The sequence below is a fragment of the Canis lupus genome, chromosome 31 (genome assembly GCF_011100685.1).
Source record: "Canis lupus familiaris isolate Mischka breed German Shepherd chromosome 31, alternate assembly UU_Cfam_GSD_1.0, whole genome shotgun sequence".
Lineage (NCBI taxonomy): Eukaryota > Metazoa > Chordata > Mammalia > Carnivora > Canidae > Canis > Canis lupus.
The window spans coordinates 37,956,394-37,971,866 of NC_049252.1; the positions used below are offsets into that span (position 1 = coordinate 37,956,394).

The 15,473-nt window shown below is 61.3% G+C and overlaps 1 long non-coding RNA gene across 2 annotated transcripts; it reads left to right on the top strand.

Moving 5' to 3' along the window:
• The first annotated feature begins 10,104 nt into the window (after positions 1-10,104).
• Positions 10,105-15,364, top strand: LOC111093479. Of its 2 annotated transcripts, none has more exons than XR_005382027.1 (3): positions 10,105-10,348; positions 10,683-10,928; positions 15,198-15,364. It is a non-coding gene; the product is annotated as an uncharacterized LOC111093479 (long non-coding RNA). The 2 variants fall into 2 exon arrangements; XR_005382026.1 differs by having other exon boundaries at positions 10,119-10,296.
• Positions 15,365-15,473: the final 109 nt, after the last annotated feature.

Below are 15,473 nucleotides of genomic sequence, written 5' to 3' on the forward strand. Positions count from 1 at the left end.
GCCTTGGACACAGAGCTGAGAGGGATCCCCCGACATTGGCCTGACGCTCGGTGCCTGAGGGCCCCCAGTTAACAATGTCACGCGAAGGAACGCAGCGCAGGCCCCAAGGCACCCGTGGGCTGGGGTGGGTGGGCTGGGCAGAGGTGCCTCGTCCAGGTGGGGCTGCAGTGAGGATACTGAACACGCGGGCTGTGCTCTGACCCTTTGCAAGTGACACCACGGTGACACCACGCTTCACCTCCGCGGCCACAAGGGTGCAGGTCACATGCTCGTTTCTCAGAGGAAGGCAGTGGCCGCAGAGGTGAGGGGGCAGGGCTGCGTGCACTCTGCAGCCTCAGCCTCAGCCGCCCCCCAGCCGGAGAGAGCCCTGGCGGCGTCTCACACCAGCTCTGTGGCCAAGGACACCACGACAGCCTCCCCGGCTGAGATGTCAGCTCCGAACCCGGCCGTGCACAGGTGCCCTCTGGGCGTCGGGCCTGAGGCCTTGAGTGACCTGGGGCGAGGGCTTCCCCTCGTCCCCTCGCCGTGGACTCTAGGTCCCAGGGGCTTGGCGACGTGTTGGGGTCTTAGGATCACTACCCACGCCCTCCGGGTCATGCGGCCCGAGGGGACGGCGTGGAGCTGTGTCTCGGGGCCTCGGGTCGAGGCAGCTCTTCCACTGCCCAGCCATAGGTTCCTGGCGGGGTTCCTTGTCCCCCACGGGGCTCGGTTCCATCCCAAGGCACATGGTGGCGGCCAGCTGGAGGGGTGGGCCGGGGGAGGGTGACCCTTGCTCACAGCGGCCGCCCGGGGGCTTGTCGTGCCCACCCCTCTCTGCCCTCTCTGCTCACTCATCCGGCTCTTTCTCAGAAACTTCCAGCAGCTGCAAGCACAGCCATGGCACCCCCAGGGCCTCCCAGATGCACAAGCTAGGCCGTCACAGGGCCAGGCCGGGCCCGGTGGCCACCAGCCTGCTGTCCAGAAAGGATGCCGAGAGTGGCTGCAGCAGCTGGCATTCTCTCCTGTCCCCAGAGAGTCCCAGGAAAGCCCCAAGAGGAAGGGAGCTGTCCCGGGATGGGTCTGTGAGTGCCTCCTTCTTGGCTTCTGGTCTGCCTCCTACCGCGGGGCCTCCCCTGGCCCCTGAGTCCTCTCCGGCCTGCAGGAGAATGCTCCAGACCCGAGGGACAGTGCCTCAGGGTCACCCCGGGGGACCCCCTGCCCCTGCCCCCGCCCGTCGCCGTCCCTCCTCCCTGACCTGTTGGCCCCGTGTGGCTCTGTGCTGGGGGGTGGGCAGGAAGGAGGCAGCAGCCCCGTGATCCACCCTCCGCTGCTGGGGACATGGGCAGAACCCCAAAGAGGCCAGCCATGGAGGTGGGGGGTGCTCTGCGGCTCCCCTGGGCCAGGGGGTAGCCCTTGGCCTCCAGCTGCCAGTGCCCGGCCCCACTGCTGGGGAGCTCGACCCCGGGACTTGCCCCGGCCAACGGGCTGTAGCCACAGTCGAGCCAAACTTGTGTGTTTGCTTCTTGCCCTCTTGCCGTAGCCGCTGCCGCCGGGAGAACCCTGGGATGAGAGGCCCCCTCTAGGCCGGCCGTGCGGGCAGAGCGGTGGTGGGCTCGCGGTCCCCGCTCGGAGCCCCTGAGACGTCGGGGCTGCTTGTCACCCCAGCAAATGCCGGCCAGTGCGACAACTAAAGGAAAGAATAACTAATGGTAGAATTGGAGATGCTAGGTTTATTGTGAGAGCAGATGCCACCGTGGCACCATGACAGGTGGTGACATAAACGAGGTGCAGGGATGGCCGTCAGGCAGAGGGGGAGCATAAAGGAGCCTGAGAGTCAGACTCAGGTTCCTGGTGGGAATGTGACTCTCGGGGTGGCGCGGGGCCTGTGCTTGGCCAGAGGGGCCTCGGGGGCAGGTGGTGTGGGCGCCAGGTCTCGGTTCCGCCGGGGCAGGGGTGGCCTGTCCTCGATCGAGCTATCGTCCTGTGCCTTCTGGGAGCGCAGCGGGTCCGCACCTCCCAGCCCTGGGTGCCGCCGGGTGACTGAGCCACACGGGTCGCTGGGGGGCAAGGGTGGTCCCCGCACATCTAGGCCGGGCCCTGAAGCCTCCCTTGCCTGAGCCCCGCGGCCCTTGCCCTGTGTGCCCGAGGGGACGGCGGAGCCTGCATGCACCCTGCACTAGACCGCGGCCGCTCAGAGCAAAACCTGGGAGCCGCCCCAGGGCTCCGCCTCCGGGGGACGCACCTGCCTGGCCTCCCGCCGCCCGGCTTCCTACCGCCTGGCCTCCTGCAGCCTGGCCTCCCACCGCCTGGCCTCCTGCCGCCCGGCCTCCCACCGCCTAGTGTCCCACAGCCTGGCCTCCCCGCAGCCTGGCCTCCTGCCACCTGGCCTCCCGCCGCCCGGCCTCCCACAGCCTGGCCTCCCCGCAGCCTGGCCTCCCACCGCCTGGCCTCCGGTGCATCCGGTTCAGCCACTCCCGCCGCGAGCCCTGCGGTGGCCCCAACTGCCCGCGGGATGAAAGCTGGGCGCCCTGGGGCTGCTGCCCGCCTGCCCCCACCGGGCCCCAGGCCCCCCTCGGCCAGCACCCCGTACCCTGGGCCAGGACCAGGATCAGCGCTTTCCCCTGGAGGCCGGTGGGTCACCGAGTCTGGAACGCAGCTCGAGACTCCGAGCCGCGGGCACATCGTACAGTTAAGTACCGCACCAGCAAACACAGACGCCCCGCTCTAGGCCCTCTGCCAGTTTGCTGTAGCAGGGTGAGGTGCAGGAGGAGGGGGTGGGGGTGCAGGAGGCAGGGGTGGGGAGATGGGGGGCAGGGGTGCAGGAGACAGGGGGTGGGGGCCAGGCACCCATGTGCCTGGGGAGGGCAGGGCTCCAGGTGGCTCTGAGCGGGCGGCAGTGGGTGGCTGTTTGGGGCCGGGGTGGCGCCTGGCTGGAGGCCCTGCCCCCCCCCCCCCCCCCCCCCCCCCCGCGCTGGTTTGTCAGGAGCTCAGGTAGTCCGCAAGGGGCTCACTTGTTCCCTCCTATCGGCCCTGACTGAGCAGCGGCCCTGAGGTGCGTCCGAGGGCCTTGGCCATCACCCGCTGGGGACAATCCAGGAGCCACGTCCGCCCCGTAGGGACTCCCTACCTTCCCCCTCCCGCCCCTACAGTCGAGTTTCCGCCCACCCGCTGCCCGAGAACCGTCCCCCACCCGTTTGCTGGAGGGTCCTATCCGCCCGTCTGTCGCCGGCAGCCGCAGGGCCCGGGGCAGCAGGGTCCCGGGTGCCCAGGCAGCACAGGGGGTGGGGGACCCAGGACGCCCGGCCCTCCCTGGCGGCGGGGCTCACCCGGCCCGTGGCTGCGGGGGCGGCTCTGGAGGAGGCGGGCGAGGCCCTGTTGAGCTCAGGTTTGCGGGACGAGCCCTCTCGTGGCCGGGATGGCCCGGAGCCCGGTGCCAACTGCGGCCGTTCCCTCCCCCAGCCGTGGCGCGGGAAGACGTTGGGCGGCTAGAGGGTAAGCGGAGAAGCGTCCGATTTCCTTCCCAGGAAGCCCCCGAGGTCGCAGGACAGGTGGCTGGCGAGGCCCTCCGTGGTCGCGGGGGTCGGGGTCTCCGGGTGCCCAGAGGCGATGGTTCGGCCACCAGGGACACCGCCGGCTCCGCCGCTTGCGGGGAGGGACCCGTCCCCACGTGGCTGCGGCTTTCCAATCCGTCTCGGCCTGCGAGGCTCGTAGCGCCACCTGTTCACAGAAGCTCGGGGACTGGGATCCCTGGGTGGCGCAGCGGTTTGGCACCTGCCTTTGGCCCGGGGCGCGATCCTGGAGACCCGGGATCGAATCCCACGTCAGGCTCCCGGTGCATGGAGCCTGCTTCTCCCTCTGCCTGTGTCTCTGCCTCTCTCTCTCTCTGTAACTAACATAAATAAATAAAAATTAAAAAAAAAAAAAAAAAGACGCTCGGGGACTGTTTGACATTAGCCTCGTTTGTTTCATCACACGTTTCGCTGTCTGGCATTTGTATGTATTTACACACGTAGAAAATAAATTGAACAACTGCACATAACGTGCGTGTATATTTACGTGCTTCAAATAGATTTTTGCAGAAAACACCGAGCTGCCGCCGTGAGCCCCCACGAGAGGTCAGCATCCTCGCTGGCAGCTGTCCCTCCCCCGCCACACCCGTCACTGGAGATTCGTTTGTTTGCCGGTGGACACGCGCCAGTGGGGCCCCGGAGATCCCAGGAGCCGTGGGTGGACGCGCCGAGCGAGTGCGACCCAGCCGGAGCCCGGGCAGAAGCCGTGTTTCCTGTGGCTAAGCTGCGCCTCCCTGCAGGCTGTCCCGGGCCGGCGCGGCAGGCCGGGCCCGTCACTGTTCGTAGAAGGGCAGTGCGACACGTGGCGGGAAGCCTATGCCTGTTGTAACCGCGGGGAGTGAGCCCAGGCCTGGTGTTCCCCGGCGGGACGTGTGCATGTGAGGACGAGTCGGGGTTCGGGGAGGTGGGGCGCGTGCACGCGTGCTGTGCCCGAACCAGACTCGTGGGCTCGTTAGTTGTTAACTACGAGTCAAGTGTCAGTCGGGCCAACACGATGGATCTGTCACCACAATTGGGTGGTCGGGCGGCTCGGACCCACCGGTGCGCAGCCCGGCCTGGACGGGCAGGTCCGTGCCTACTGGCGGGCTGCGGGAACGTGGCTTCTGTCCAGGACGCTGGAGGAGGGTGCGCCGGGCCTGCAGGTCCCCGGACCACCGGGCTCAGGGCGACCCTCTGCCCACCCGTGTCCACCGCGGGCTGGCGAGTGGCGGAGGAGGCCCGCTGCCTCTGCGTGTGCAGGGCTCACCCTGTGCCCTGTCTCTGCTGTGACCCTGGCTCCCGGCCTTCGTCAGGGTGACCCCGCAGGTCACCCCCCTGCCCCTCACCCCGTACCCAGGAGAACCCACAGCGCCCGGCGGGTGCCCGAGAGCCGCACCCACGGCCAGGCTCGCCCCCAGTGGGGTGTGTGCTGGCACCCAGAGCCGCGGCTGCGGGCGTCTCCCGAAAGGAACGTTCCCACGTGGGCGCTCTGGCACCTGGTCCCTCCCTGTGCCCCTGGGGACGCGTTCCTGTGAACCCAGTTTGAAGGCTGGCAGCCAGGACGCACCTGTTCCGGCCCCGTGTCCTCCTGGTCGCCTGGCCTCGCCCCTCCACGCCCTCCGCCAGCCGCCTACACCCTGGGGACGGGGCGCCCAGCACTCTTCCTCATTTTCACCTTCTTCCTCTTCTGTAATTGGCAAAATGTTATTAAATAACAGTTGCTCTCAGGAAAAAAAAAAATCCAACAAAACAAAAGAAATAGGAACAGCCTGTAAAGAAGGGGAGCTCTGTGTCCATCATGCCGCCCACCCCCCTGCTGGCCGGGGTGACCCCCTCTGGCCCCGTTTGCCGTCATTTCGGAGGGTCACCTCTACTACTCTTTGCCTTTTTTTTTTTTTTTTAATCTTAGTTTCCTACTTCTCTGGAAAGCTTTGCTGCAAACCCACACAGGGTCTCCGTGTAGCAGGGGGCCTCCTGGTCCCCCCGGGACCCCCGCAGTCCCGTCCCGGAGCCTGGGAGTGCTCCCCTGCAGGGGAGCCGCACTTCGCAGATGGGAGGACACTTGAGAAGGGAGGTGATCCTGGGCTCCCGGGGCCCAGGGGCTCAGAGTCAAGGAGAGCAGGGGACAGAGCGGGAGGCCCGCCCAACGGCCACCAGGGCAGCTCCAGACCCCGGGAGGGGCAGGAGATGGATCCTCCCGGGGCCCCCTCGGGGAACGCGGCGCGCTGGCACCTTCGTTCTAACCGTCTGCTGTGGTTTTGGACTTCTGGCCTACAGGACGGTGGGGTCACATGCGTGTGCTGTGGTAAGCCACTAAATCGGGGTGTTTCCTGACATCGCAGTAGGAAACTAGCACCCCACTGTTACCAGAATTTCCGTAAAACTCACTTAATCAGCATGAGAATGGACACATTTGAGTGGTGGTTATAAAAACTCACATAAGGGGCCCCTGGGGGGCTCGGTCGGGTTGAGCGTCCAGCTCTTAGTTTCAGCTCAGGTCGTGGGATCGCGTCGGGCTCTGCGCTCAGCACGGAGTCTGCGGGAGACTCTGTCTGTCTCTCTCTCTCTCAAATAAATAAATAAATAAATAAATAAATAAATAAATAAATAAATAAATTTTAAAAAGCCAAAAACCTCACATAGGAAGACCACACTGAAGAAAAGCCAAAGGAGAGCAAGGCAGAATGAAGTGGTTCCTAGCGAACAGCTGCACAAGCGCCGTAACAAACAGTGGCCTCGGGCCAGAACCTTGACCCTGATGTTTATTTTGCCACTTGAAAGAGTAGGATGACCTTCCTGTCAGTTGCATTACTGGGGACGTTTCCAGGGCGAGTTCTTGCGGGCAGCGTGAGCGCGTCGGCCCCAGCCTGGGCGCCAGGCGCCGGGCGCCGAGTGTCCGAGAACAGTGGGCTCCGGCCAGCGTCCGGGGGGGGCGGGGTGCGCACCCCAGGACGAGCCGAGCCGTGGGCAGCAGGAAGGCGCTTGGCCGGCGGGGGCGGGGAGCACAGAAGGCGAGCCCCCCCACGTCACAGGGGTTCAGGGGGTCCCTGGTGGAAATGAAACCACCAGGGTGCAGGGTGCTCTGCAGCCCCGTCCAGACCCAGAGAAGCTGCGGGGGGCCCTCGACAGCCCCGCGGAGCACTTGGATCTGCCGCGTCTCGGTCTCTCCCCATGTCAGAGGTGCCCCGTGGGAGGCCTGCACCCCGCTCCCAGCTGGGAGCCATCAGGCAGCTCCGGAGCGAGAGCCGAGGCTGGTTATTGGCTGGAGGGAAGCAAACCAGAGTCCCACTTCTTAAGTTCCAGAATGTGAAATTCCCTTGGAATGCTGTCCTTCGTGGTGGGATGCATTTAATTGTTACCATTCCCGCTGGCTCTCCTAAGGAAGCACAATTAATCCACGAGGGCCCGGAAAACAGACACGCAAAGCTCTCACTGACTCGAGAAAGGACGCGTTCTCAGACCAGATGCTGCTTGACGCCCTCTGGAACCTGGTCTTCCTGACAAGCTGCCGGAGGGTCTTGCCCAGAGGCCAGGTTCTCTCCAGCCAGTACACAGGTGCCCAGGACCCCCAGCCTGGCGGAGGGGCTTCGATTTATTTTTAATTCACTCTAAGGGCGATCCTCCAGCTGCATCTTATTCTTTTCTACGAGACATCTCTGCCAAGAGGAATCCACGGACCGACTCTACATGGAACCGATTCTCTTCTTGGCCAAATAGAACTAAAACTTCGCTGGGTGCGCCTGTGCTCCTTACCGATTCGCTGGAAAGGCAGCATAAACCTCCTGTCTCCGTCTGAGATACTCCGTGTCACTTTTCTCGCCGTGTGACTTTATTTTTTCCCTGCTGCGCTTTATTGAGACAGAATCGGCATATAACATTTTGTACATTTGGGGTGCGCGACGTGTTGATTTGATACACTTATAGTGAAATGATGATCACCGTCCTGTTAGCTCACACCCCCACCTGGCCACGTGATCAGCACCTCTTTCTGTGGCGAGAACGTTTAAGAGCGAGTCTGTTAGCAAGTGTCCTGTGCACAGGACAGTGTTATTAACCATCATCGCCGCGATGTACGTTCGATCCCCAGAACTTACTCATTCTATAACCTTTGGCAGTAACCAAAGTCTGTAACCTTTGGCAACATCTGCCTGTCTCCCCTCACCCCACCCCCTGCGGCCCCTGGTAATCACCTTTCAACTCTCCGTGTCATTTTATAAAAAATTTGCACGACACAAAATTTCCCTTAGGGAATCAAAAGAGCAAAATTTCTAAAAATAGGCACAAAAAAGATCCAACTTCTGAGAAGAAATTTTAGAACCAACATTTCCATTAATAAGAAGAAGTCTGGTCTAAAAATGTACCGGGCACACTTGAATTTCACGCAGAAGCTGAGCTCCGGTGATACAAAGTGTGATCAGTAGGAAATGTTTTAGGCTTCCTGTGGGATCTGGGCACTTGCTGGGTGGGCTTCTCCGGTGCATTAGGAATAAACATGTAATTACTACTTCCAACTACTTGTGACATTGCCAGCTGAAATCATTGATTCAGAACTTGAAGCCCATTGTTTGCAGACACTTAAACTTTTTACATCTGTCAGCACCAGGTTTGTGAATGGCAATCCTATAACATTAGTTGCCACCAGGGGCAATTGGCGGGGACCTGTGGTGGTGCCTGAAGACATATCTGCTGTTGGCACCTAGCAGGCCGAGGCCAGGGATGCTGCACACGACCCTACAGTGCAGAGGATGGCTCCACCGTAGAGAATGTCAGTAGTGTTGAGGGTAAAATCTGTGTTCAGAAAGAATAGACAGAGGGCACCTGGGAGGCTCAGCGGTTGAGCGTCTGCCTTCGGCTCAGGGCGTGACCCCAGGGTCCTGGGATCGAGTCCCGCATGGGACTCCCCGCAGGGAGCCTGCTTCTCCCTCTGCCCATGTGTCTGCCTCTCTGTGTCTCTCATGAATAAATAAATAAAATCTTCTTTTAAAAAGGGAAAAAAGAAAACAATAGACAGGAACTCTGCCAGTAGTCTACTAAGGTGCCCCTCTGATGGGTTGCGGGGTTACCGGGGGACTGGAGGAGGTATGTGCTTTCTGTAGACACATTTTTACGAGTGCATTAAGGGCATCAACCACAGCCACAACACAGAGAGCATGCCACCTTGATGGTATCGTTTTTAGACTTTATTTATTGGCCTTTTGCTATGAATAGATTTTAGCTCTTTTACACTCAAATTTCTCATCTTCAGTCTCTCAATATCATGATTCGTAATCAACCATGTATGTTATTTTGATGGAATAAATAATGCTTAGAGCAAAGGCCAGAAGTACACTATGATTACATTTCTTTTCTATTACTGCCTTATGTTTTTCCTGGTCTTATTACATGCTTTTCTTTTTTTCTTACACTCCTCTCTTCCTCCCAGCCTCTCCACTCTCTCCCTGGGAGCTTATTAAAACGCCTCCTCCCGGGTGCTCTTCAGCCCCTACATATCAATTTGTGCAAATGGGTGCTCCATGATGGAACCGTCTTCCTCCTGTCAAGGCCCAACGGGGTTGACCTTGATGAAGCAGGGGGCTGTTTCCGCTCATTATGTATACCCTACTTCCTCTCACAGAATCCTGCAAAATGAGGGGCTTCCTTGAAGCAGAGAGGGGGCCAGATGGAAGCCACCTAGGACAGATTGTCTGACTGTTTCATCTGCTTCTTTTTTTTTTTTAATTTTTTTTATTTATTTATTTATGATAGTCACAGAGAGAGAGAGAGAGAGAGAGAGAGAGGCAGAGACATAGGCAGAGGGAGAAGCAGGCTCCATGCACCGGGAGCCCGATGTGGGATTCGATCCCGGGTCTCCAGGATCCCGCCCTGGGCCAAAGGCAGGCGCCAAACCGCTGCACCACCCAAGGATCCCTGTTTCATCTGCTTCTTGACTTCCTGGCGCTGAGCATGGAGCAGGCACTCGGGACACGTTTGCAGAGGTACGCCTAGAGCAATTAATTGCTCAACAAGGCGAGTATTGCCTGGAGGGGCCTCGGCTTAGGGCTGGGTGGACCCTGCAGTGGGGCTTTGCTTCTGTTTGCTTTCCTGGGAGCCATGGACACGGAGGGACTTCGTCCCATTAATTGTGGTCAGAGTGCAAATTTGGAATGTGCTTCTCTCTGGAAAATAAATCCCAGTGGCCCCAATTTTTGGGGCTTTCTGAGTTCTCTGTGAGTGTTTGGGGAAGAGAAACGTGCATTGGTCTTCTAAAAATCCCTAGAATTTTCTCAGAGATTCTAGTCTACTTCTGTCCATGGTCACTAGGGAGATTGTCCATCACAGATGACACTGACCAGGTCTCCGTCAGAGCCCCTAGGCCCACCCTGACCGCAGAAGAGTCTCTTGGCCAGTAGCACAGTATGATTACATTTCTTTTCTGATACTGCTTTATGTTTTCCCTGGTCTTTCTACATGCTTTTCTTTTTTTTTTTTTCTTATGCTCCCCTCTTCCAACCTCTCCACTCTCTTCCTGGGAGCTCATAACAATACCTACTCCCGGGTGTCCTTCGGCCCCTGTAGGTCAATTTGTGCAAATAGATGCTTTGTGATGCAACTACTTTCCTCCTGTTGACTAGGTCTCCAGGGATAAGCCTATGGCCCAGAGCACTGCCCCCGTGCCCCCAGAGCTGTTGGCTCCAGGCTCTACCTGATTCCTTCCAGTTAGAACTACAGAGGCCTGGGGTCCCATCCCAGGAACCGACACACACCTGAGGAGCAGAGCAGCCTATAGAAGGTGGGGTCTGGAGCCTCAGCTCCTGGGGGATGGAAGGTGCAGCAGGGCCAGGGTGAGTCCCTCATACCTGGTTGGTTAATGCCCCCAACCCTTAGCCTCCCCAGGTGCCTGCTCCACCCTACCCAGCACTTCCCACCTAACCTTGTTCCCTGTAAACACCCCTGCCTCCCCAGACCCTGCCAGCTCCTTATCCCCAGTGAGGAGGCAGAGGGAACCCAGACACCAGTCGACCCAAGGGCAGCCCAGGAGGGTGTGTGTTGGGGGGCATGCTGCACTTGAGATGGACCTGGGTGGGAGGACAGGGAGGTAAGGAAGAAGCCACTGCTTCTCCCAGGACAGAGGAGCAAGGGTCCAGCCCTTATCCATTGACAGATTATTACTTGCAGAGCACCTCAGGTGTTGGCGGTGACAGCTACAGGAGAGACGCTGTTCTAGGTGCTGGGGACCTGGGGTGGAGAAGACGAGATTCCATACAAATGCAGTAGAGCATGGCCAGGACTCTGTGGGGAAGGCACGAGTGGGGGTGACCAGGCTTCTCTGAGCAGAGACCAACTGGAGTTCGGAGTGTGTGCCCTCAGAGACCCGCAGGGGAGCACCGTAGGAGAGGGAGCAACAGATGCAAAGGCCCTGAGGTAGGCCAACCTCTGCAAGATGAAGGAACTGTGGGAGGGGAGGGCCGGGCAGAAGATTGGAGTTTTGTGGTGGTGGTTTGGGCTTTTGAGTTGGGAATGATGCTCGCCAGCTTGGGTGTTGAAGGGAGAGGTTTCAGGGAAGAGGAAGTGAGGCTGGGAGAGAAAGGGATGCTCAGGGTGGGTCTTTCCGAAGGTTCCATCCGTGCCCCACCCCACCCTGTGCACAGAGCCCCAAAGCCCAGCCTCTCAAATCTCAGCCCCAGGCCTATGGGTTCTTTGGACGCCTACCCGGGGGGCCCCATAGGCCCCGTGTGCAGAGCAGAGCTCCCACGTCCCCAGAGCCTATGCCTGCAGCCCCAGGTAACCAGTGAGCATAACAGTGACATCTGTCATCCTACAGGCCCTGAGTCATTCTCTGGGGACTGAGTGTAAGGGAATTCAGAATGAGCAACAAAGACTCAGAGAGGATGTCCTGTAGGAACAGTAACTCCTCCTGGGCTTTCACTTGCTGTGAATTATACATGACTGGTAGCAGAGTGGGCCGATCTTGTTCCCAGGCGGCGGGGGGCGGGCTGGACAGTGGCCCAAGGAGACACGCCCGCCGCAGCCCCGGCACCCATGAGTGCAGATCCTATTTGCAGGTGTAATTAACTTAGGGGATGAGATCACCCTGGATTAGGGTGGGCCTACCCCGACCGCAGGAGTGCTTATGAGAGAAGGGAAGGGAGGTGGGACCCGCCCGGGCAGCTGGGGCAGATGCCAGACAAGGGGGTGCAGCCGCCAGCGTGTAGCTGGGCAGCGGCCGTGACCGAGGCCCCACCCCCACCCCCGACCGACCGTGGGAGCCGCCGGCCGTGGGGAGGCCCTCGGGCTGCAGCACCTTGATCGCCGCGGCCTGCGCCAACGAGCGCGGCCGCACAGGAGTTGTTCCCGGGGACGCAGCCCGCCTGGGGGTGCCTGGCTCCCTGCCTGCGCCTCGTGAACTTAGGCTCCCTCACTTCCGCTCTGAGCCGCCTGCAGCAGCGCCCGGGTCCCTGGCGAAAATGAGTCACGTCAAGTCTCAGCACGAGACGTGACTGTACCTCGTGGGAAGATCGCCTCGTAATACGTGTGCTGGGCTGTGATATAGAATGTTCTGGACATAAATTGGTCTCTTGGCCGCCGATCCCAGCACCTGCTCCATCTACTTACTCATGATTTACAAAAATCAGTAAGTCTCGGTGCTCAGGTGGGAGATGCCTTTAATCCCACGAGGCAGCCCTGAACCCAGGAGGAAATGGGCCCGAGAGCCGGCCTGTCGAGGTCTGGTGAGGCCCCCGGATCTGCCCCCAACCCCCCCGCACCCCCCCGCCGCCAGGAGACACACCCCGGGGCCTCAGGAAATGGCTGGGACAGGCATCGGGGTGCCGTCTGGGGGACAGGGCGGCGGGGGGCCTGTGCCCCTGGAGCCCCCCTCGGGGTCAGCGCAGCCGAGTCACAGCCGGGCCCGGGGGTGAGCAGGCCCGCGGCACCTGCTGAGGCCGGGCCCCCTCCTCGGCCCGCGCTCTCATCCGGCCCCTGGCACCCCTCCCGCCGCTGCCTTCTCCCCGCTGGTTGAGATGGGGTCGGCTCACAAAGGCAGTCGTAATTCTCGGGGGGCGCGGGCTGAGCCTCACCACCCCGACAGTGAGCCTTGCGGGCCCCCCACGGCGCCCCAGCTGAGGGCCGGCCGGGCCACACTCACGCCGCATGCACGGGGGCCCTCGGGGGACGCCGAAGCCCAGCGCCGGCCACCAAGGCCAGGCCAGCGCCCACGGCCCCAGGTGGGCTGCACGCCCCGGCGCCTGGCGGTGCAGGAGGGGTTCCGGGCCGCGGCCCCTCACGGGTGGCCGCCCGAGCGTGGCTGCCCCGCTGTTGTGCTTTATTTCCTCCTGCAATAAACCGCACACCTGCTTTTACTAGACTTTTCTGGAGGGGTTTTCCGAAGTTAGAGAGCGAAGGCCCCTCCAGGGCACAGGGGTGGCAGGGGCCCTAACCCGGCCCGTCTTGGGCACAGAGAGGCGGCTGCCGCTGCACACGAAGAGTGACCGGCGTCACCACTGCCCTGTGGTGGCAGGGGGTGGGCGGGGGGGCCCTGACCCGGGGGCCTAGCTTGCTGCCTGCGACCGTCCTCAAACTGCACGCAGTCTGGGGCCGCGTGGGCTGTCGGTGCTGGGGTGGGGTGCCCTCGGCCGGTCGCGGGTGGCGGCCAGGGTGCGGCTCTGCTTCCCGCGGAGCCGGGCCCCCAGTGGGCCTGGGAGGAGTCCTGCCCCGGACAGGGCCTGCGCTGCCTTCCTTGGCTGCGTTTGGCTTGTTGGCATCGCTGGTGTCCCTGCCCTCTCGGTGACCAGTCCCGTCCTGCACATCCCCCCCGACCCCACTTTGCCCTCCTCAGCCCCGGGTGTGGGGGCCTGTCGTGCCACGTCGCGCCCACCTGTCACTTCCTCCTTCCCTGGAGAAGCAGCCCTCTCCCCTGGGACACACGGTGTCAGAACGGGCCACAGAGGGTAGTGGTGCTGAAACCCATGCCCCTGGGGCAGGCTCCTCACAGCACCCCAGGGCCCAGGTGACCCGCCAGGGCCTTCTGTCGCTCTCTGCCTCCAGCAGAGGTGATGGGGTCCTGCCACACCGCCACCCCTAGGAGCACGGGGAAGGCTTGTGCAGGAGGTGGGCATTCAAGGGGGAGCCCGAGGCACGTGTGAGCGGGCGGGTGCAGGAGGGAGGAGGTGGGGCAGGTGAGCGGACACCGAGGCGAGAACGAGGCCTCTTGGAAGCCAGAGACCCCCTGAGCCCATGGAGGAGGCGAGGGAGCAGGGCCACTGTGCAGGCCGCCGACCTGGAGGGTGTAGCCGTCGTGGGCGTCCGCCTGCATGTCCCTCCCTCAGCCTCCTGCTCACACCGGCCAAATCCCCGGTCCCCAGACACGCTGTTCCTGGGGGATTGTCCTGGGCATATCATTCTGAATCCTGATTTCTTGCATGTTTTCAGGTCAGAAGATAAATGTAGATCTTGTTCCATTACCGCAGGGTCTGGCCCCATGGGGATCAAGACCACAGAGATGGGCCCCGTCGGGGGTTGGGACCACAGTGATGGGCCCCATGGGAGGTCAAGACCACAGAGATGGGCCCCATGGGGGTCGGGACCACAGAGCAGGGCCCCAGCACTTGCATGTGGGCATCTAACAGGCCACCGGGGCCTCTGAAAGCCAAGGGCACCGATGGATCATTTCTAGGTCTTTCTGAGGCTGAAGCACAGGGCATTAGCCATGGCAGCTAATGTCAGAGGTTATCTGGGAACGGATTCTGGAAAAAGCTTCATCAAGTTCCTGTCCACCACGAGAGAGAGGCTCAGGTCTCCCTCCTTCCTCCACCCACCACGGGATAAGGGACAGTTGCCTCAGAGTCTGTGCCAGGGCTGAGTCCCCTCCCTTCTCTGCCAACAGCTGTGAACCCCAGCCCTTGTGGTGGGCAGGCCCTTCCAATGCTGGGGACCTGAGATGTGGGGCCTTTCCAGCAGCTAGGGGGTGGTCAGGGGAGGGAGGGTGGCTCCCATCCTGCTCACCCAGACAACGCCCTTCCGGACACGCGTGCCAGCCCCTGTCCCACGCCTGCCAACGTCAGAACACCCCAGGGATCTGGAGCCTGTGCAGACGGATCATGCTGTGGGAACCCCACGCAATTGCCAGGCACTTGTTGACACGCCCAGCCCAGTGCCTGGATGACCCGGGCCCCGGTGGCAGGAAGAGCCCTCCCAGGGCAGTGGGCTGAAGATTCGGGCAAAACAACACGCTGCTGGAGCCGGGGAGAGGAGGGGGAGCAGGAGCAATCACCGTCCCAGTGAATGCACATCTGTATCAACGTACCGTGTGTTCTACCGCTTCAAAGTAAACCCACCCACTGCAGGATAAGCCCAGCCATCCTCCATCCTGAGGAGCAGGTCTAGGGGGCCCCGAGTCCCTGCTCACCACTGGGTGAGCCCAGCCCCTGCGGGGAAGTACCCCCTCCTCCACTGGCCTCCCCTGCCACCTGGTTTCTTCCTGGTGTCTCTGGCAGCAGGTGCGGGCTTGAGTCCGGCCGTGGGAGAAGGTTGATGGTTGAGCATGTGTCTTCCCTCCAGCTGGTCACAGCTCCTCACTGCCCAGAATGAATGCAGGGCACAGGGGGTGGGTCTGCACACACACCACCTCCTCAGACCCCTCTAAAGAACACAAAGTTCCCCTTCTGCACTGTCACTCTCTTGATTCTCTTCCAGAGCCCTGATCACCTGGTCGTTCTCTTGTTCACCTGCTCTCTCTGCAGCACAGCCACATCCCCAGTGCCTCGAACAGTTTCTACCTGACTCAGCACTCAGTGAACATTTGAACTCTCCTGTGGTGCGGGGGCGGGGAATGAATATCCAGTGAATAAATGCTGGATAGTTGGATGAATGGATGCTGGGTGGGTGGCTGGCTGGCTGGATGGGTGGTTAGATACTGGGTGGGCGAGTAGATGGGTGCTGGGTGGGTGGCTGGATTAGATGGATGGGTGG